Raw genomic sequence first — 21,626 nt, 5'->3', positions numbered from 1 at the left:
CATCAGGCGGATGGTGTCTTCAGTGGTGATTGGGTTCCAGGTGCAAATGTTGTTAGAGGGGGGTTTAGGTTCAGAGGTGGGTGGGATGGACTGGTCTCCGGACTAGTTTTCAAAGCTGTTATGTATGTCGGCATTTTGTTGTGGAAGAATGAGGCTAGGCTAGGGAGTCGCAGAGGTCTTGGGAGGGAGTGATGTCGTTGGTGCAGGCGGTGGGGTTAGTAAATTCTTTGACGATGTTGAATAGTTCCTTGCTGTTGTGGGTGTTGTTGTCAAATCGATCCTTGAATGCTGATTTCTTGGTGGATCGGATCAGTTGGTGGTGTTTGCGGGTGGCGTTCTTGAAGGTGGCCAGGTTGTCAGTGGTTGGGTTTTTTCTTCAGGCTTTCTCGAGGGTGCCACATAACTTCTTTGATTTCTTAAGGTCATCGTTGAACCAGGGGGCTTTTTTGCTACCTTGCTTGATTTGATGGCATTTCAAGGGTGCTAGTTCGTCGGCGCTGTGGGTGATCCATTGTGTGAGGTTGGTGGCTGCTTGGTTTGGGTCCGATGATTTGGCAGGAGGGTTTTGGTGAAGCGAAGTGAAGAGCTGGTCGGTGGAATTTTTGTTCCAGTTTCTTCGGGGGATTGGTTGTGGGAGGTTGTGGGTCGTGGTCTTTTTGTAGTTGAAGTGAACGCAGCTGTGGTCCGTCCAGTGGAGAGCTGTGGTGTGGTTGAAGGAGATGTGCTTGCTGGAGGTGAAGATTGGGTCGAGCGTGTGCCCTGCATAGTGGGTGGGGGTGTCAACAAGTTGTTCGAGTCCGAGGTTGGCCAGGTTTTTCTTTTCCAGGTGGAAGTTGAGGTCTTCCAGTAGAATGTAGTCCTCGGAAGGAGGGCGTGTGGGCTCATGAAGTCAATGATGTCTTCGGTGAATTGTGTGCGGGGTCCTGGTGGCCTGTAGATGAGGGTGCTTCTGAGTGTGGTCTTGGGGTCGGTGTGGATCTGGAAGTGAAGGTGTTCGGCGGTAGCGAGGTTATCGTCTGAACTGGTCGTGATGCGGATGGAGTTCTTATGAACGATGGCGATGCCTCCTCCTGTTTGGTTGATGCTGTCCTTTTGGATGATCTTGTAGCCGTCCGGGATGGCTATGGCGATGTCGGGAGCTGATGAGGCGTTCATCCAGGTTTCTGTAAGGAAGGCGATGTGGTGTCGAGTAGGTTCCAAAGTTCAATAGCGTGTCTGTGGACCGAGTGGGTGTTGAGCAGGATGCACTTCAGGTGGTTAGTGTCGGAGCTCTGTTTGGAGTCTGTGGATTTGGTGTGGGTCTTGATGCAGTCAAACTTGCAGGAGTGGCAGGTGAAGGGTCCATGGGTGTGTCCTGGTGCGGCTTGGAAGCAGTCTGGGAGGCGGCCGGATTTGAGTGCTGAGAGGGTAGCGGAATCGTGCGTTATGCGGGTGGAGGGGATTTTGAGGGGACCAGGGAGCCTGGCGCTGGGCGCGATCCAGGCGCGGACGGGTGTAGACAGGCTTACCTTTGGCGCACCTTCGGCGCGCATGGGGCGCGACCGCTGCGCGTGAACGCTGCGCGCAAATGCATCTGACATATGTGGATAGTGGGTGGGGCGGAAGGAGGGAGGGGCAGCTGGGAGGCGGGAGCGTGGTGGAGAGGACGGGCTCCGAGGCACAACAACAAACAAGATGGCAGCAAAAGCAAAACCGAAACAGGTTGGAGCACAAAGCGAGCAATGCACAGATGAGCAAAACAAATTAAGACTGGAAAAACGAGCTATGTAAATGTCAGGGTTAAAGCGCTATTCAATTTAAGCAGGCAGCAGTTCTGTAAAGCGTTAAGCAATGTGAGCGGCGCAAAGCGCGCAATGCACAGATGAGCAAAACAAATTAAAATTGGAAAAACGAGCAATGTATAAGTCAGGGTTAAAGCGCTATTCAATTTAAGCAGGCAGCTGTTCTGTAAAGCGCTAAGCATTGTGAGCGCAGCCCAACGATACCACAGGAGACCAGGGAGCGTGGGGAGCGACCGCTTCTGAAAGCGTCAGGACGGTCACAGCGCTTCAGAGGACGGGGCAAGCCCTAGCAGTCAGTGGGAGGGAGGAGCAGCTGGGAGGCGGGAGCGGGGTGGAGAGGACGGGCTCCGAGGCACAACAACAAACAAGATGGCAGCAAAAGCAAAACCGAAACAGGTTGGGGCACAAAGCGAGCAATGCACAGATGAGCAAAACAAATTAAGACTGGAAAAACGAGCTATGTAAAAGTCAGGGTTAAAGCGCTATTCAATTTAAGCAGGCAGCAGTTCTGTAAAGCGCTAAGCAATGTGAGCGGCACAAAGCGAGCAATGCACAGATGAGCAAAACAAATTAAGATTGGAAAAACGAGCAATGTATAAGTCAGGGTTAAAGCGCTATTCAATTTAAGCAGGCAGCAGTTCTGTAAAGCGCTAAGCAATGTGAGCGCAGCCCAACGATACCACAGGAGACCAGGGAGCGTGGGGAGCGACCGCTTCTGAAAGCGTCAGGCAGGCGTAAGACTGCCACATGCCCTTTCACATGGGGCTTGCCCCATGTGAAAGGGCCCATTGCTGGAGTTGCGTCACTTTTGTGACACACTCCAGCAATGCGTCACTTTTGCGCCATACAGATGTAACTCTTTGCGACATGTTGCGTCATACAGTAAATTTGAGCATCAATCATGTTGCAAGGAGGGCGCACTGAGAAGCGACGCATCGCTGCTTTCACGCAGCGATGAGTCACTTCTCATAAATCAGGCCCTAAGTGCATTTCGCAAGTTTACGTTGGTGTTTTCGTGATGGGGTAGACCTTTGACTGCATAATTTTACATATTTTGGTGTAGCATGCTCTGCACATGGCTAGGTGATTGGGGTCTAACATGGTAGTACTAAGCACTATATAGATGTACCAGTGCAATATGCTAATTTACATAAATGACTTTGCTTTTTCTAAAGAATGCATACTATCCCAGAAAACACCCATTATGTTTCTTAACCCTCCCTGAAAAAAAGTCTCCTGAACACCCATCCTCTGCATGCCTTATTCTGACATGTCTTTCTGATTTAGTGTATAATATTGCATGTTTGCAAATATCCCACACATTACCATACAGATCACCACTTCTCCCGCTTTGAAACCATATCATTAGAACCTAACCATAGACAGTCTTCTCTAGCCTATCTATTCATCCCACTAACCATTTGCTTTACATGAATGCACACCAATGATCACATCTAGCTCATAATAATTCAATCTACCACAAAGAAAATAAAGTAAAAGCATCGAATGGTTCCTTTAGGGCTAATCCGAATACACAGCAATAAACAATACTTAATAATAAGCAATAACCACTAGATCAACGCTAAACATGCGTTCTGAAGTAGTGTGCTATCCGCAGTAAAGCACTTGAGTGCCCCATCAGGTCTAGTGAGAATTATGCAAATGCAATTACAGATACAATGAACACCTATAATCATAAATCGGACATAGAACGAGAAGCCCAACAGGCACATGGTAATGAGGGATGCATATAGGTGGTTAAACAAAACAAAAACATGTTTCTTAATCTGCCATGTTATCAGATACTAAAGTTAAGTGGTAGAATATGTATTGTTATATCATCGATCTTTTTTAAAAGCAATATAAAAAAAGCAGTATGCTGCCAATATACAATTCTTTTTCTCATTGAATCCCTCTTATTAGAGCTAGATGAAAATATATGATTAGATCTTACTATCGCTTATATAACATGGATGAAAATAATTCGTTAATTTTGATCACATTTTTATGTAACCATCTTTATGTGATTGCTGTCAGTCAAAGAAAATACACAGCATGAAAATCTCTAAATATAAATAAATATTGATATTTTCGTTACCTGTAAATAGGTAATTTTATAATTATATTTCATATATTCCTATATGTTTCTGGAAATAAAGTCCTCACGGAAAATTGTGCTAGTCAAGAAATGCATTATAGCTGTCTCTAAGTTTCTTAAGAAAAGGTTTTCCTGTTCGGATGAAGCTGTCTAATTATGCAAGAGAAGTGATTAACTGATTAAGATGCGTGCATTAATCTCTATAGAGTTGTGTGAATGCATACATTTCTAATTAGTATGTTTTTCATAGGACAGCTATCTTTTTTCTGAGAACACTGATTAATAGAACAATGCCTCATTTCTCCAGCTCAAAAGAAGATGTAAAGAATTCCACAAGGGACGTTGATTGAGGATTTGTAAGTCACTCTCGGTTGTACTTCAGAAACTGTGTTGTGAAATTTAAAATAGGTTAAATCTATTTTAGAATAATATTACGATTGGAAGTAACACATTCTCCCTGCGAACTAATGTAGAGCGGGAAGGATGTTAGGGTAAAGAAAGAAAAAAACACAAGCTATTAGAAGTAAAAAATCGTTTATAAAAGAATGCGTGCATAGGAAAGAAAGTTGATGTGAGAGTTACAGAGTGAGAGACAAGAGACCGATTTTATGTTCTATAGGAAAAGGGTTGCCACAATGTTGTGAATTAGTTATAATTATGGAAATTAAAATTCCTCTTGCCACTCATAACTGCAACTAAGAGTAATATTTCTGATCCATAAATAGGGTATAACATTTCCTTCTATTTTACACAAAAGTTGTAGAGCAGAAGGTAGACTACACTACTGCACGTTCGCAGAACAAACAAAAAGTAAAATAAGGCCATTCTACTTGGTGAGGTCTTCACATATTCCTGAAATTTCCAATATTGGGAAAAAGGCTTAAATGGTTCTAACGAAATAAAAAAAAACACACCAAATGCAGTTAACTTGGCCTTCTGCTATCGAATGTGGCATATAGCCTGGATATGCATATGTGCAGAACATACATTATTTCGTGTACAGATTGGAGGGAAATACCTTAGCAAGAAGAATAATACACTGTCACCTGTGAAAATTTGGAGTGTGCAAAGATAAGGTGCATACTTCCACTTTCTCCCCAAGGAAATGAGTAAGGATGACATATGTGCAGGGCCATACTTGCGATAGTGGGCATCAGGCGTTTCGCTGGGAGGCTGGGGGCTGATTTTGCAGCGGTGGGGCCGTTTTTAGGTTTCTCCTGCACAGAGCTTGCCCTGTGATTTAGATTTATAAACTTAAAAGGAACTTATATCATGCCCCCTCTCTTTCCTGGCTTCTCTTTGGTTCCTATACAAGCCACTTACCTTTCCTCCATTTCTATTGGCTGTAGCATATTTTCCTGCATTTATGAATGCTTATTCCTTGTCTGCTTCGCTTATCAGTTTCCAGCAGCTGAAAAACTGTTAACACTCGCTATGGGGAACTATATTTTCATAACGTTTAGCCTTTTACTAGTGTAGCATATTTATGTAACAATTTATAACCCAGAGAGATTAAGTGATTTGCTTAGAATCAAAATATGTTGTGCGATGTTGTTCATCCTGTGGGTGTACGTCACTGTGCTACCCAGAATACTCTATGTGAGGGTCTCCCAAATTGGCAGAACACTTCTTTGACTGTACAGCCAACCTAGCCCCCCCTAACGTTGGGCTTTGGGAAGTGTAACCTCCTGAATAACTACTTTTCGTGCCTGCCTGAGCTGCAGGCACGTGAAGTGCTTTGTGCTTGAGTGGAAGGTAAGGTAATCAGTAAGATGAAAGCCTCTGATACTCACTTCCTGCCTAAGCCTTTGTCTCCATCTGAGGAATTGCCAGCATATCCCACCCATGAGGAGGGAAGACGGCACGGGGAAGCCCACCGAGGAATTGGAGCTTTGTATCCTAGGGGGCAACCATGCAGGGTGGCACCCCTGTGAATCCCGGCTCACCATTCACACGAGAATCATGTCAGGAGTAAAAAAGCATGGTGTTTGAGGCCAAACACAATACAGCTTGGTGGTACCATAATGGTGCTGGGTGTCTTCAGATTTCTCGGTAGCCAACCCCATGCTTTTCTATGGATCACCAGTCACTTACTGTAAAACCTTGATTTACAGAGTTACTGTAGGGACATATCTGTATGAACATATATATATATACACACTTTTAATGTAATGCAGTCTACCTCCTGGGCTTAGGAGGACAACCTAAAGAGTGGCTTACTTACATTAAGGCAGTGGTGTGGCTCTGCAGCACATAGCATGTGCAGAGTCACTCTTGGGTAGACATGCTGCTCGTGCAGGACGGCAATGGCAGTCCTGCAGTTGAACTTTTAGTTGGGTCACACAGGGTAGGACAATATAGTGCTGCAACCCTGGTGACCCGTCTTATTATGCGTGGCTGTGTACCACTGGTATCATTTACTAAGGACTTACAAAGAGTGTTTGAGTGTACCAATTCACAGTTACAGTTTAAGGTAAAAACACTGGCACAGGGGCCTAGTTGGCAGAGCCAAGTGCACTTCCATTCCTATTAACACAGCATCTAGAGCAAAAAGTGGGGGGTAACCATGACAAAAAGGGCACTTTCTAGCACTATCATTTGGTGGTAGTTTTGAAAATGCTCCTGCCAGGTAGGAGAAAACAAAAATGTCCCTGCCCACATTGGGGTGGTCAGGGAAACTGATGTGTTCCAGGGTTGAACTCCACAGGATATATAGCAAGTGAGCCAGCCCAGGGGATAGGGTCCCTGAGGCCAAAGAAGACTGAGGAAGGGTAGACTGCATTGTCCCTACCCCTTTAAAACAGTTATTTGTCCCTGTAGATAGGGTCTTTGAAGGCTCAGAAAGGAGGGCATCATGCCCCCCCTCTCCTTGTTGGCCCATTTCAGGCCTGGTGCTGGTCTCCCTGGGTCCTATAATGTTTCAGAAAGGGGGGCCACGGAGATCGGGTACCTCGGGTCTATATTGTAGAATGCAGCCCCAGCCACTATTTAGTCTTGTTTTTTCAATGCTGTGGGAGTACCGCAAGATAGCAGCAAAAATTGATATTTAAAATTGTATTTTGGCTCCAGGGTGGAGATGTAGGCCAAAGTAATTAGACGTCCAGCCTACCTCCACATGCCAATTTTGGTTTTGGGAACCCTATCCTCTGGGGCCTGTCAAAATGTAAAGTGGGAGGGGTGCCCCTCCCTGGAGCAATTTTGGCCTGGGGCCCCCCATCCCCTGAGACCCAGCAACAAATCAATGGAACAGCGCCCCCATTTCCCAAGTCGGTTTTGGTCATATGTACCTCATCCTCGGGCCTGGCCATGTTTCCCTGGATGCCCTGGCCCCAGTCAGGGTACCCAGTGTAGAGGATAGGGGCATGGGGGAGCCTCAAGACCCCAGCGGTCCCAGCCAGCTCCCCGCCTCTTGCGGGAGCCAGCATTCCTATTAAACACAGGGTAATCGTTCATATTTTCCGAGCCTGATTGCCTGTGGGCAGGGAAGGAAATGAAACCTCCGCTTTGGGCAAACAGAAGAACTTTGACAGCTCCTGCTTGCTGAAAGCTGAGTATTTGTTTGCGCTTGGTGGGAGTTGTAAGTCATGTTTTTTTTCTTTTGCTTATCCTTCCTCCCATGACTATACACATTGGCCTAGGGAGGTGGTGGTCTCCAGATCAAGGGGAATATTGGAGGAGGGTCAGTATGTCCCTCCTCCTTTTACTTATAAAAACCAGTGGAAGTGGGGGTGCCCGCGGCTTCTCCGAAGCCTAGAAGGGGTGTCCATTCTTTTTTCTGAATAAAGGCCCGGGTGCTGGTGGTCGCAAGGACTCCAAGAACCTCAAGAGGGGAGTCCTGTGAACCCCTTCCTTTTCATAAACAAAGCCTAGAGGAGATGGTGGTCCAGGGGTTCTAAGAACCTCAGGTGGGGGACAAGTGCAGGAGCCCATGAGCTTAGGGGTCAGGGTATTCCTACTCTGTCTCTCTTCTTTTTTTCAGCCAGATGTAGCCCAACTATAGCCCAATGACAGAATGTCCCAGAGTGTTCTAAAGAACAACTAGAGCACTAACAGTCTTACTTATGACAAAAGTATGGCACATCTGAAGTCATCTTGATTGGAATAAAGTGGTAACACTTAAAACATTTATTTGCAAAGGAACAAAATGAGGGGGTTCATTTTGCCATAGAAATTATGATTAGTGCTGAAAGAAGAAAAATTAGGGCACATTTTGAGTGACTTCTCAAATCCTCTTATATTTCATTAAAAACATTCTGATATGCAGTCTCCCAAGATGGCCACCAGAGACAAAAGAGCCCAAATATAGCCCAAATATCAGCCAGATGTAGCCCAACTATAGCCCACTGACAGAATGTCCCAGAGTGTTCTAAAGAACAACTAGAACGCTAACAGTCTTACTTATGACAAAAATATGGCACACCTGAAGTCATCTTGATTGGAATAAAGTGGTAACACTTAAAACATTTAATTTGCAAAGGAATAAAATGAGGGGGTTCATTTTGCCATAGAAATTATGATTAGTGCTGAAAGAAGAAAAATTAGGGCACATTTTGAGTGACTTCTCAAATCCTCTTATATTTCATTAAAAAAATTCTGATATGCAGTCTCCCAAGATGGCCACCAGAGACAAAAGAGCCCAAATATAGCCCAAATATCAGCCAGATGTAGCCCAACTATAGCCCAATAACAGAATGTCCCAGAGTGTTCTAAAGAACAACTAGAACGCTAACAGTCTTACTTATGACAAAAGTATGGCACACCTGAAGTCATCTTGATTGGAATAAAGTGGTAACACTTAAAACATTTAATTTGCAAAGGAACAACATGAGGGGGTTCATTTTGCCATAGAAATTATGATTAGTGCTGAAAGAAGAAAAATTAGGGCACATTTTGAGTGACTTCTCAAATCCTCTTATATTTCATTAAAAAAATTCTGATATGCAGTCTCCCAAGATGGCCACCAGAGACAAAAGAGCCCAAATGTAGCCCAAATATCAGCCAGATGTAGCCCAACTATAGCCCAATGACAGAATGTCCCAGAGTGTTCTAAAGAACAACTAGAAAGCTAACAGTCTTACTTATGACAAAAGTATGGCACACCTGAAGTCATCTTGATTGGAATAAAGTGGTAACACTTAAAACATTTAATTTGCAAAGGAACAAAATGAGGGGGTTCATTTTGCCATAGAAATTATGATTAGTGCTGAAAGAAGAAAAATTAGGGCACATTTTGAGTGACTTCTCAAATCCTCTTATATTTCATTAAGAAAATTCTGATATGCAGCCTCCCAAGATGGCCACCAGAGACAAAAGAGCCCAAATGTAGCCCAAATATCAGCCAGATGTAGCCCAACTATAGCCCAATGACAGAATGTCCCAGAGTGTTCTAAAGAACAACTAGAAAGCTAAGAGTCTTACTTATGACAAAAGTATGGCACACCTGAAGTCATCTTGATTGGAATAAAGTGGTAACACTTAATACATTTAATTTGAAAAGGAACAAAATGAGGGGTTTCATTTTGCCATAGAAATTATATATATATATATATATATATATATTACCTACTGGCGGTCGCCAGTAGGTATATATAGTTAGATTTTTTTCTCTATGGGATTTTTGAATATTCTATGTCTAATAACTTTGGCGTTTGTGGACGGAATTGGCTGAAATGTTCAGGAAAATGGAACATTTTGTTTCTGAGCAGCCCATGAAAATTTGGGGGGTTTCTTCAAGGGGGGGGCAAGAAAAAAGGGGGTCCCAAAACGCGTTTTTCCCATGTTAATTTCCATAGGTCGGTTGGCCTCACTTTTAGCTCGAACGGCTGAATGGATTTGCACGAAACTTGGCAAAATTGTAGGGACTGTTAGCCCGATTTGCCTTTGCTAGGTCTCAATATATGTGCTCCAGTGGATTTTGATAAATTAATGTTCAAAAAAATATATATATCTGTGACAGCGCTCCGGGTAGCGCTCCGGTTCGCTCTCCGGTGTCAACATTCTACACAGTCCGGAGAGGCAGCCATCTTGTTTCTCGGTAGGATCGAGTGACAAGAGGAGGCCAAAACAAAGGGGAAAATGACCATAAGGGGGAATAGTAGATCCTCCCTGACCCCCTAGGTTTGATGTGGAGGCTTTAAAAGGGCCCGCGGGGCAAAAAAAACCCAAAAAACGTTTTTTTTTGCGTGGGCGCACCGGAAAGCGGTCCGGGGAGCGTACTATGAGGAAACAAGAATGATAGACTTTTTAAATATTGTATGTTTATTGATTGTTCGTTTTGTTGTTTTTTTTTTTTTTTTAATTTAAGTACCAACATGTAGGTACCAATGCAGAGTCTAAAATTTAATATACACCGTCTCCTTTGTAGATATCTTGCATGCTGTTTCAGAAGTTATTGTGGAATATGGATTTCATACCATAGTGTGTCAGGAAAGTAGAAACAATATGGAGGCAGGAGATGATAAAGAGATGTTCAATACACATTGGAGATAATATAGTTGGAGAAAGGAAGTAACTATGAGCAAAATTATTGTGTAACATAAAAAAGTTGCACAGTATACTATAAGTCTGACTTTACATTATAATCAATTTCGTACTAGTTTAATAGGTGCTCAAATAGGCAAGAGGGATGCAGAAAGAGGCAGGAGCAGTGGAGAAAGAAGGAAGAGAAGTCCAGAAAGAAGCAACAGTGGTGCAGAAGGAGGCAAAAGGGGTGCAGAAATAAGGAAGAGAAGTGAAGAATGAAGCAGCAGAGGTGCTGAAAGAGGCAAAAAGGGAGCAAAAGAGGCAAGAGAAGTACAGAAAGAAGCAACAGAGGTATAGAAAGAGACAATAGTGGTACGGAAAAAGGGAAGAGAGGTGTAGAAAGAGGCAAGAAAGTTGCACAAAGAGGGAAGAGAGGTGTGGAAGGAGGCCGGAGAGGTGCAGAAAGAAGCACGTGAAGTACAGAATGAAGCAAAAGAGGTGCATAAAGAACTAACAGAGGTGGAAAAAGAGGCAAGAGAGGCGCAGAAGGAAGCAAGAGTGGCTTGCTCACCATTAGAACCAATTTATCACCCACATTTAGCAATAAGTAACAGGTGACCATTCTAGGTTTGCAAAGGGCATTCCACCATGCTGTAACACTTGGTGGATTACTAGTATCATTTGAGCCATTTGAGGTAGAAACAATGCTGTTTTTGTTCAAATCAGCAGATTAGGGAGCAGATGATGAATTATGTGGCTAGTTCAGAAAATGTATAATTGTGCGAAGGTTGGTGCAGCCAAACAGTCCCATAATTCCAGTGACTCTGCTCATATCTCTGACTAGGTCCAGAAGTGCTCCTCAGTGATTCCTTCTTTGTTTCACTGAGCTCATAGTTGAGTTTCTATGGAAACGAGGAAGACTAAACCTGACATTACCACTCCACAACACAGAGTACCATACCACATAATTACTCTTATTAACACATAATCACACTCTTCATAATTCCTTTACACTAAATACCACAAACTTTCTATCCACATAATTTCACCTCACAACATACCACATAATTTCACTACATACAACGTACATACACTCTTATTATTGTCCCCCAAAATCCCTCAGGAGACTTCATCCCCCATTCCGTAGTCTTCCAAGAGATGCGTTTGTAGAGTGTTGGAGAAAGGTGTGCATGGCCTCCGAAGACGTCTTAGCAATCTCACCATGTGGGGCTTACTGGAGATAACAAGAGGGGTAGTTGTGTGGTAGTGAGCCTCAGCAAGGCCAACCAGTGCAAGGGATTCACCCTTCTCTGCACAGAGTCCTCAGACCAATAGGAAGAAGTTGGCACAGAAACTGGAATAGAAAAGACAGAGTTTATTAAACTTCATGAGGTGGAACTACATTCACACAGCACTCTTTGGTAATGCATGAAGTAGCACACTGATTGGAAGGAGCTTGGTCCTTTTATACCCACACAGGGGCTCAAATGAAGGCAGCACAAGTACAGAATGCTGGTTTCAAATACATATAAGGTCATGCAAAGAGTGTGCTGGCAACAAGTGGGAGGGGCTGACAGTTAGCTAATTTTGGTGGACATCCTGACAGTTACAAGTTGGGGACAGCTGTAAGCTCAACTGAGCATGTGCGAAGCAGAAGAGGCTAAATAAATCTCGCCTCTAGGCAGATTTCAGGAGCAGTTAACAGGAAGGTAGGACAGAGCACATGGCGAGAACATGGCAAACAAAATGGCTGCCAGAAATACAAAATGGATCCACACAAAGGACAAGATAGTCTCAAAATACAAGATGTCTTCTGCTAATGCTTAACCTAATTGCTGCTAAATTACAACAGAGGACCGCAAGGACATCCTTGGAGGCCAACTACCCCTCCTAATACCCCCAGTAAGTCCCACACAGCAGGATTGCTAAATTCTCATTGCAGGCCACACCCCTTTTGCCCTCCACTCTGCAAAAGCGCTCACTGGTGGGCTTTTGGATAGGGATTGAAGTCCCCTTCTCTGCTGTGGGTCCTTTAGGGGCCAACTAGCCTACCTCTTACCTCCAGTAAGCCCCACACAGTGGAATAGCTGGGAGGTGGACACAGGCCATACCCCCTTTCTCCACCACTCTGCAAACGCTGCTCCAGGTGCGCTCTTGGTTTGGGCATGAAGTCCCCTTTCCTCATGCGGGTCCCTGGGGGACAACTAGCCATTCATGTACCTCCAGTAAGCCCCCCACTGCTGGATTGCTGAGAGTGGTCCAAGGTCAAGCCCCCGTTTTACACCACTCTGCAAACGGGGCAATATTTACAGGGGATTATACACACATGACAGGGCCAGTCGGGCCACTGTCCGAACCTTTTAGAAAGCACTAGTAGCACATATAAAACACAACCAGTGACTAGTGATAAGATTCTGTACTTGACAAGATCACCTGCAACATAAACACATTATGTCTGCATCACAATTAGGCATAAAACACATTATGCAATGAAGCTGTGACCTCTAGTCCAAGCCAGCACTCCTCAGCAGCTCCGGGTCTCTGTTGCTCCACTCCAGTATCTAAGCCCCTCCTTGAGCAGTGTTCACACCAGCACTGCCCCCAGGTGTTTTTCTCTCCTCTCTGCCTGCCACTTTCGTATACTTCTTGTAATTTAATTTACTTTTACTCTTTTCGTTATCACCTGTGTGTTTTTACTTTTACTGTATTTGCTTAACTTACTTTTTTCCTGCCCCTGCTGCCCCTGCGACCCCTCCCCCGATACAAGCTTCGCTCCTGCCACCCTACCTTTGACCCCGCCCCTACCCTAGGTAATGCTGACCACTGCAGGGGAGCACCTGTGAAGCCTTGACCTCCGGTCCAGACCTGCACTCCTCAGGAGCTCCGGTATCTGAGCTCCACATCCATCAGGGTTCACACCAGCAGCACGCCCCAGCTCGTTTTCTCTCCTTTCTGCCTGGCGCTTTCGTATACTGCTAATATAATAATTTAATTTACTTTTACTGTTTTCATTATTGCCTGTGTGTTTTTACTTTTTCTGTGTTTACTGTGTTTGCTTAACTTGTTCTTTTTCTTGCCACTGCTGCCACTGCGACTCCGCCTCCCGACACAAGCCCCGCTCCCGCCACCCTACCTCTGACCTCACCTCCTCCCCTAATTAATGGCGACTGATGTGCGGTCGTGCCGCTGGCCTTCCGAAGGCGGGGCTAAGGCAAGCCCGTCTGCGCCCTTCCGCGACCCGACTGTGACCAGTGCCAGGAACCCTGCCCCTCTCAGGCCCCACCGCTACGACCCCTCATCCCTCCATGCACTCAGCCCTGGAAGGCACGCTGACTTCACATGATCCTCACCGAACACCACCCATTGTCACTTCTCATGCCAATCCTGCTGCAGATCCTTCACCATTGATAACAACACAACATCCAACAAAGGCCCGCCTGACACACCCACCAACAAAACCCTGACGTGCTTCCTCCTCAACGTGCACTCCCTTTACCGACATGCCGTAGAGATCTGGGACCTGATCAACAGCTTCTCGCCCGACATCGCCTTCTTCACGGAAACCTGGACCAACACCACCTCCGGTCAGACATCGCCACAGCCATCCCTGATGGCTACAAGATCCAGAGAAAGAACTGCCCCCACCGCCCAGGAGGGAGACTCACCATCAAACACAAGACCCACCTCTGGCTCTCCACATCCAGTACAAGCAACCCTCACTCCATCAGTGAACACTTCAACTTCCAGATACAGACCAGCCTCAGGACCACGCTACGTAGCACCCTCATCTACAGACCGCCTGGACCTTGCACCCAGTCCGCAACCAACATAGCTGAACTCGCTGCACCCCGCGCAATCACCTCCACAGACTACATTCTACTCAGGGACCTGAACTTCCACTTCAACAACCTCAACGACCCCGACTCCATCACCCTACTCGACAGCCTTGCCAACCTCAGACTGAAGCAGCTGGTAAACATGCCCACAAACAGAGGGGGACAAACCTTTGACCCCCATCTTAATGGGAGGAACAAACATCAGTTTCAACCACACCACCCAGCCCCTGTGGACAGACAACCACTGCGTCCATTTCACCTTCAACACCACCACTGCACCCAAGCCCACACCACAACCACCACGAAGGAACTGGAGCAAGGTCACAGAGGAACTCCTCATCAGCACCCTTCTCCAAGAGCCCCCCCCCCTGCAGCTCGACCAACACCGACTCCGCAGCCACAGAACTTCAACGCTGTATCTCTGGCTGCGCCGACAAACTCGCACCCCTCCACTACCCCACCAAATAACGCCCTCTGAAGGCTGCCTGGTTCACCACTGAACTGCAAAAAGCCAGACGCTCCTGCAGGTGCCTAGAGAAAATCTGGTGAAACCTGAAAACAACGGATCCCTGGAACAACCACAGGAGCGCCCTGAAAGAATACCTCCAGCTCAAAAGAAACACTAAATAGTCCTTCATCAGAGAAAAAGTCCAAACCAACTCAACTAACACCAAGGAACTGTTCAACATCATTCAGCACTTCACCAAACCTCCCAACGAAGCCACAGACATCACACCCTCCCAGGAACTCTGCGACAAACTCAGCTCATACTTCCATCTGAAGATCATGGCGTCTAAGACAACGTACAGACGAACAGACACAGGACACCACTTCTCCACCCTACATCGCCAATAAGCTAACAATCATGACCTGAATCCCGTCACAGTCGAACACATCACCGCTACCATGAGGAAAACCCACTCAGGTGCCCCAACGGACCCCTGCCCACCGCACATATTCCACAGGGCCGCTGCCGCCATCGCACCTGAACTAAGACTGACCATCAACGTGTCCTTCATGTCCGGCATCTTCCCAGAGGACTGGAAGCAGGCAGAGGTTAAACCACTCCTCAAGAAACCCACGGCCGACCCTACGGACCTGAAAAACTACCGGCCCATCCCTCGCCTCTCTTTTGCAGCTAAAGTCATCAAGAGACTTGTGAACACCCAGCTTCATCAAAAAGCATGCCATCCTTGACACCTCCCAAGGTTCGGCAGCAACCACAACACCGAGACCTCCCCCCCTCACCGCTACTGACAACATCTGCATGGTACTTGTCCAGGGTCACACCACGGCCCTCATCCTTCTATACCTCTCCGCCGCCTTCAACACTGTTTCCCATCGTACACTAGCAACCAGACTCCGTGATGCAGGGATTCAAGGAGCCGCCCTCAACTGGATCCAATCCTTTTTCGCCAGCACTTCTATAATAGGTATACAAAATCTGCACACACCATTGCACAGCATTTATTATTACAATTGCAACCACACCAAACTTGACCATGCTGCTCTTCTCATATCGAGAATTACCCTGAAACACTTATCAGGGAATCCCCAATGTGTTCCTATGGGGAGGGGGGCAGGCCCATAGCACTGTAAAAACAAAATGGCTGTTTGTCACTACCAAGTCACCCACTTAAGGTACATATCCTACCTTTTACCTACAAAGCACCCTGCCAATAGGGCTAGCTAGGGTCTAACTTAGGGGAGACTGACATGCATGACACACAATTTAGGTGCCATGTCACAGAGGCAGTAACACTGCGCACACAGGCCCTGCAATGGCAGAGGCCTGAGACAAGTTTTAAAGGCTACTTTGGTGGGTGGGGCAATCAGCGCTGCAAGCCCACCAGTAGCATTTAATTTGCCAGCCCCAGGTATATGAGATACTACTTTACAAGGGACTGACAGGTAAATTAAATTTGACAAATCGGTGTAGACCAATCTTACCATGTTTACCACAGAGAGCACATGCACTGTACAATGAACAACAGGGCTGAAGTGCCCAGAGTCCTAGAACCACCAACACCATGTCAGAAAAAAGTCTAGGAGGAAGGCAAAAAGTTTAGGGATGACCCTGCAAAAAGAGCAAAGTCCAACACTCAGTATTCAAGTGGACTTAATTCCGCAACTTAGAACACGCCAGCGGGTGCGTTTGCATTGTGGTGCAGGGAGGGGGCGGGGCCTCCGGAGAGATAGTGCCTTTTTTCCTTTTGTATGTTAGAAAGGGGGCTGTGTGAGTAATCTTCTTTCAATCTTTTTTTGGGCCCTGGGTACCCCATCTCCCAGGGCCTGAAATAAAAAAAATAAAAAAAATAAACGGGAAGGGGGCCGCGTGGCAACGCACCTGAGGCCAATTATGGCCCCAGGGACCCCATCCCCCATGGCTTGGCCGCTTTGATGTTTTTTAGAGGGGGTTGCGTGGCCCCCCTCTAGAAACCAATTATGGCCCAGGACCTAAACCCCTGGGGGCGGCCTTCCATATTAAAAATATATATATATATGTAAATTAAAGGGGAGGGGGCTGAGTGCCCCTCCTTCTCTGGACCATTTTTGGCCCGGGAACCCCATCCCCCGGGGAATGCCCAATGCTTTTTTTTATCAATATTAAGGTAGGGGGCCAAGTGGCTCACCTCCCTGGACATTTTTGGCCCGGGAACCCCATCCCCTGGGGCATGGCCTCACATTGGGGACAATAAGGGAGCCCCAATAACATGGGGAAAACGCATCTTGGGACCCCCCTTTTTTCTCTGGCCCCTGCTTGATGAATCACCCCAAAACATTGAAGACAGGAGCTGACCTAAGCGCCTTATTAGCTTAGAAAATTTTGTGAAGATTCGTCAAACTGCACCAAAAATATTGGCAAAAGAAAAAATGCTTTTTGAATAGAAACAAGGTCCTTACTATAACTGCCGACAGGTGACTGTCAGTAGTTTATATATAGATATGTATGAAGAACTCCGTTCCCCACACGCTGATACTTCCCCAGACGTGGGGCAAGAACAGACACGGACCACCAAGTTGTAAGATGCAGATTTATTCAAGTGCTGTCGCCATAACGTTTCTGCTCATTCGAGCCTTGATCACATGACAACGTGATGATAGTGCAAGTTTCCTTTTAAAGTGCTATTGCCACGTATTAATTACGTCACATGGGATGGATATAGAAAACAGACTAGTAAATAATTGGTACATCATCGTATTAAAAAAATTGTAAAAAATGACGATTAAATAATTGCTTGTTGAGGGGATAAAAATATATGTTAAAATTCATCAAAACATACATTGATATCTACAATATTGATTCCCTGAATATTACATGAATATGTGCAATATAATGCCAAATGCAAACATAGACTCCATGTGTAAAAATGTAATTACCATGGTTTTCTAATACAAATATTTATTTACTAGTCTAGAATAAATTGAATCTCGGGATAAATCCCCTTGTATAGCTACCATCTTAGTGACATGTACCCAAAAGTGCTCATGAAATAAAGTGCATTAGTGCAAAGTGTTTTTAAGAAAAAATGAGACTAAAATAATTCTGGACTGGTTCCTCTGGATCAGACTCAGCCCAGACTTGATCCCAGAGGGACTGACCTCACTGCTGGTTCTCCTGTTAACAGTAAACTACACTTTAATTTCATAAAGGCAAGACCTGTTAGATTAAAAATAGAGGAAATTGGAAAAACAGAGCAAGTACTTATTGGAACTCCCTGAATAATAGCCGAAGAGCAAAATATACAGTACAGTACTATCATGTGCAAAATGGTGAGCCAAGTTCATATGTATTGATGCATATAAAACAATAAATATCTATCAAAAGTTAAAAACCGTTTAAAATTTGTACAGTAAAACAATACAACATAACAGAGTAGCAGAATTCTAAATTTGGAGGCCTCAATGTAAACATGTATACATATCCTATGTCAGATTTAAACCATTAGGTTGCTTGGTATCAAGCTGAAGAATGTATTTAGTTTCAAGCTTCCTCAGCTGGGCCTCTCTATTGCCACCCCTTCTGCTGGCACAGATAGAATCAATAACATAGTACTAACCCTGGGCGAAGCACTACGCTACGCTCGCGGAGTTTGCAATGTTTGCGCAACTTTGCACTACGCGAGCTGCACGTAGCACAGTGCGAACACGCGTAGTGCAGCGTAGCGTAGTGCAGTGCTCAATATTTGCTTGTTCGCGGTCCTGAACGTCATGTTCGCGACCGCGAGCAAGCAAAATGACATCCCGGTGAGATTCTCAACGCGGGGAGGTAAGGTTTCTCATTGTGAGTGGTTGCGCATGCTCGCGGCCTCTCTCAATGAGAAACTACCAGTTCGCGTTGAGAAAGCTGCCGCTCGAGTAATAATCTACTCGAGCAGCAGAAAACTACGGCTCGCACTGTGCAAGATGCCGTTTTCAATGATTGCACAGTGCCGGATGCTTGTTCGCCCTGTGCAATCATTGAAAACACATCTTGCACAGTGGGAACATGCTACTACGCAGCTTGCTTAGTGCTACGTGGAGTTTGCGTAGTGCGAAGTGCACTTCGCGAAGCTTCGCGTAGCGCTACTTCGCGAACTACGCCCACCCTTACATAGTACTGTAACTGATTATTATTTCTCCGGTAGAATTCCTTAAAGTGCCTGGCTACGGGATTTGTATTGTCCTGGTTTGTGATGACCCTAAGATGCTGTAATATTCGTTTATGTACTGGTAGTTTAGTACTCCCGATATAACGTAGGGCACATGGGCATTCCAGGATGTAGATGGCAAATTCTGTTTTGCAAGTAAGGACCTTGCTGATTATATGGTCCTTGTTGCCAAAACCATCTCTGATCTTTTTATTGATGCCATATGCACAGGCCTTACAAGTTTTGCACTTGAAGAACCCTTTGTTGGTCTGCCACCAGGATGTTTTATCAAGCACTTAAGGACTCGTATCCACCAATTTATCTTTCATTGAGGGTGCACGACTGTAGGTGATGGATGCCCTATTTGGAAGTGAACTTCCATTTGTGGCATCCTTTAGTACTGTTGGCCAATTTCTGTTTATGATTTTACTCAGATCCCTGTGTTGATTACAGAAGCCTAAGATGATTCTAAAGGGCTCTATTGGTACAGTAGTGGTGATTCCTGTTTCTGATTCTGGGTCAATTACCTCCTCTTCGGTACAGTATTTGCTTAGCAACTGTGAACGTGCGGTCAGCATTGATTTTTGTATAGCCTTCCTTATGGTTTTCTTGGAATAGCCCCTTTCCAAAAATCTGACCATACTGGATTCTTGTGCCCAATGTAACTCCTGGTGTCAACAGTCAGTTCAGTGCACAGTAGGTGGTCAAATTAGGCTAGATGCTCCACAATCACCACAGCTCTTCTTATTTCTTCGAATGCCTTGTTGCATTTCTGAGACCCTACTAATTGCTGTCCTTGTTTTGTTAGTTCTCTTAGTGGTGTGCTCACTGTGGCTAGAAATGATCGTATTTCTGCAACGTCTGTCGGCGCATTTGTGTTCTTCCATGTTTCAACTTTGCTAGGGTCTGGCCTCATCCCTTCCTTGGAGAACACTAGTTCCCCTCTTCCAAGCTCACATTTCTCTTTCTTTAGAGTTAGGCCTGATCGTTCCAGTTGTGTGCACTCTTGATGTAGAGCTGCATCATGTTCTTTGTCTGTTTTTCCAAATACCAGAATATCATCGCTGTAGTTCAGGCTGTTCCATATTGGTCTTATCACTTGTCTTATTATCTCTTGGAATATCTCCGCTACCGAAGAGATTCCAAAACTCAATCGCTTGTACCTGAACAGGCCCAGATGAGTAGAAAACATCATGATGTACAGAGATTGGTAGTCCAGTTCAAGTTGATGATACCCTTTGCACCGGTCCAGCTTCGAGAACCGGCAGGCCCCAGTGAGGCAGCTGATCATGTCATTTAAGTGGGGCCCGGGTGTCGTTCCCTTGCGATTGCGGTATTTGGGATCCTCAAGTCCACACAAATGCGTATCTTTGAGGTGTTCTTCTTAGGGACTGCCACAATTGGTCCTTCAGCAGGTTCAATTATATCCTGTGCTAGCAAATTTGTTATTTCTTCCTCAATTTGTGACTGTAGGTGAATTGGTTCTCTTCTATGATGCTGGGCCACAGGTTTGACTGCTTCATTGATATGTAAAGTTATCTGTTATCCTTTTAGCTTCCCAAGACCCTTCAATATTGCTGGGTACTCTTGTAGGATGTTTTCAGTTTCCAACATGTGATATGTCATGGCCAGTAGCCCCATTACCTGGGCTGTTACGTTGCTGAGCAGGCATGGTGCTGGGATGTCACCCTTAAGCACATGTATTTCTTCTTAGTTTACTTTGCCTTTGTACGTTACAGTTTCCTTGAACTTCCCCATGTTTTCTACCGGCCGTCAGGAGCTTCATGTGAACACATCCATGGTCGACGGTGATGGCAGTGGTTTCACTCTCATTTTGTGGTATTCTGATATGCTCATGATGTTGCAGGTTGCTCCACTGTCAAGCATAAACTTTGAGTGGTCGTTTCCTACCCCAATGTCTACAGTGGCTGTTTTCTTTATGTGTCTCTTTTCCACAATGTGAAAGTGCTCTGTGTCTTTGTCTTCTCTTGGTGCGTCTGACATCAAATACATTCTCTTCTCCCTCACAGGTGCTGTTGTCTCCTCTGACTCATCTGAGGAGCTGTGATTGGCAGTTTCCTTGTGTCATGCATATCTGTTACTTGTCATTCGTGGTCTCATCGTTCTGCCTCTTTCATTTCTGAATTGTCTGGTCATGCACAAGCTCGAGAAATGATTGTCTCTGTTACACTTCCTGCACTTTTGACCTATTGTGAGGCGGGCACCGATGTGCGGTAATTTGAGGCCAGATCTATAGCATGTTTGTTAGCCTTTCTTTGGTAGGACCGGACCCTGGGATTCTTTTTTCTTGAAGTTCCCAGTGACGCGATGTGCTACCTCCACTTTCTTCTCTTTTCCCATCTCCATCTGCTTTGCTTGTTCCGTGACTCGTGCTTCTGTGCGAGCCATCATCAATATCTTCTCCAGCGTCATTGGTTCTTTCAGAACACATGCTCGGAACTCCACTGATTTACAACTTTCAATGATGCGCAGTCTTATTGCTTGCTCATTGTCGAATTTGTCAAACTCACGGTAAGCGACCAGCTTCCTTAGTCTCGTTGCAAAGTCTTCCAGGCTCTCTTCGCCTTGCTGGCACGCCGTGTTGAATGTGAATCTTTCAAAATCGACATTGCGTTGTGGGTCAGATTTTTGTGTGAGACACTGCATTACTCCCTTGTAATCCGCGGTCTGGTCGGCGGGGAATGTTAGTAAAAGATCAATCCCTGAGAGATTCAGTAATAGGTGCAGTTGCTTGTTGTCCGGGACATCCGTGGCGATCATGTAGGGCTCAAACTTCCTGAAACATCTTTCCCACCTG

This window comes from Lissotriton vulgaris, chromosome 1_1 (assembly GCF_964263255.1).
Source record: "Lissotriton vulgaris chromosome 1_1, aLisVul1.2, whole genome shotgun sequence".
Classification (NCBI taxonomy): domain Eukaryota; kingdom Metazoa; phylum Chordata; class Amphibia; order Caudata; family Salamandridae; genus Lissotriton; species Lissotriton vulgaris.
The sequence above is the reverse complement of the archived record's forward strand: the minus strand, read 5'-3'. Positions refer to the sequence as shown.